Source organism: Cynara cardunculus, unplaced genomic scaffold (assembly GCF_001531365.2).
Source record: "Cynara cardunculus var. scolymus isolate 2C unplaced genomic scaffold, CcrdV1 Un_Scaffold_11748, whole genome shotgun sequence".
NCBI lineage: Eukaryota > Viridiplantae > Streptophyta > Magnoliopsida > Asterales > Asteraceae > Cynara > Cynara cardunculus.
The window spans coordinates 1-1,960 of record NW_020206991.1 but is presented as its reverse complement, the minus strand read 5'-3'; the positions used below and the strand labels follow the sequence as shown (position 1 = coordinate 1,960).

At 37.3% G+C, this 1,960-nt stretch overlaps 1 non-coding gene across 1 annotated transcript; it reads right to left on the bottom strand.

Moving 5' to 3' along the window:
• Positions 1-1,093: 1,093 nt before the first annotated feature.
• LOC112505528 lies at positions 1,094-1,200 on the bottom strand. Its single transcript, XR_003068412.1, has one exon. It is a non-coding gene; the product is annotated as a small nucleolar RNA R71 (small nucleolar RNA).
• Positions 1,201-1,960: the final 760 nt, after the last annotated feature.

The window sequence follows — 1,960 nt, the reverse complement described above, 5'->3', positions numbered from 1 at the left end:
TAGCATTCCTATAGCATTGGCTGCTGGAATTTGTGTTTGGGTCTCACCTTAAGTCTTACATCCTTGCTTCTTTTATATATTATGTATTCTGTTTTTAATTCACCTTAATATTAAACAAAAGTCTTCAAAATCGTCATCTGAAATCATCTATTTCATTAGACTCTAATTTAACTTTGGCTACATCTTCGTGGACGATAATCCGGTACTTGTACCACTTTATTACTTGGAAAGACGACATTGGGCCGTATTGTATACTTGCTTTGTGTCCCAATTTCATTAAGTCTAAAGATGTGAAATATTACCCGACCAAGTTTCTGGCGTCGTTGTCGGGTATTGGCAATCTAAAAGTTTTATTTTGAGTAAATTAAAAGATTTGATTTTTCTAGTACCATTGGAATTGTTTTTAAAACTGGTGTATGCCACGGTCACATCGCGGAGAATTTTTCGAATTTGATCCCGACATTGAGAGAACGTTTCACCATAGGAGGAGGGTTCAAAGAGAATTTTTTGCTCTACTTCCTCCAAACATGGCGTTACCTCCCCCAATCATTTCGGAAATACCGCATTTAGAAAACCAACCGCCAGTTTTTTAACCAATTCCACCATTCCCGAACTTTCAACAAGGACACCCACATAATGATAATAATTTGGACACAAAATCGGACCATAATGAACAACAAAAAAGCACAAACTCCGAATATCATTAATTTGGCAAATTCCAAAAATGAAAGGATCATGGATTATGCGATTCCGGATTTTGAGCAATTGAATTCCGGGATAGTTAGACCACATATGACCGCTCTCCATTTCGAACTAAAACCAATAATGTTTCACATTGTTGCAAACAAATGGCCAATTTTCCGGATTACCTTCGGAGGACCCACATTGGCACTTAAAATCTTTTATGAAAATCACAGATGCTTTCCTGATCCTGGGAGTGTCAAATGACGCTCTCAGACTCACTTTATTTCCATTTTCATTGAGGGATCGAGCAAAAGCATGGTTTAATTCTTTAACTCCGGGTTCTGTGCCTTCGTGGAGTAACATGGAAGAAATTTTTTTGCAAAAATATTTTCCACCAACAAAGAACGCTATGTCCAGGAACGAAATCTGTCTTTTTAAACAAATTGACGATGAGGCTGCTCCTGACGCGTGAGAAAGGTTCAAAGAGCTGTTGAGGAAATGCCCACACCATGGCATTTTGTACCGTATTCAACTTGAGACGTTATACAATGGGTTAAATTCCATGGAAAAATAAATGCTCGACGCGACTGCAGACGGAGCCTTCTTAGCTATGACCTATAATGAAGGATATGAAATCCTGGAAAAGATATCAGCCAACAATGGGCACTGGGTTGACTCACGTGCTCAATCACAAAAGAAGACTGCTGGGATACATGATGTAGATGCATACTGTATTAACAGGTCAGCTTCCCTCCATGACCAACATGCTGAAAAATTTAACTTCTGGTTAGGGAGGACAACAAGCTGCTAATACACCAGTCCCAACAGTCGTATCTGTGCAATGTGTGTGCTGTGATGGGGATCATTCTGTTGATCCGAGATCTCTCAATAACACTAATAAATAGATTGTGAATAACCTAAATAAGTAGTGTGGATTAATTAAATGAAGAATACTCAAGAACAAAGAATGTGTATATTCAAAGCATATACTTGAGCATTAACGATTCACTTTATAAATTAGAATACGTAAAAATTCACTCGAAGTCTTATTTTACCATAGGCCTAGCTACCTATTTATACCAGCGATAAGAAGATAACTATCTACTAAAACTATCTAGCCAATCTTCTAGGAAAGATAATGTTTATCTAAAGTATGGATAAACTATAAATCAAGATAAACTTAAAATCCAGCTGTCGATTTGTTATCTCAGTTGTCTTCCATGGGATGTTAATTCAACCTTATCTTTATATCTTCATCGCATGCCTCTAGTTGAAC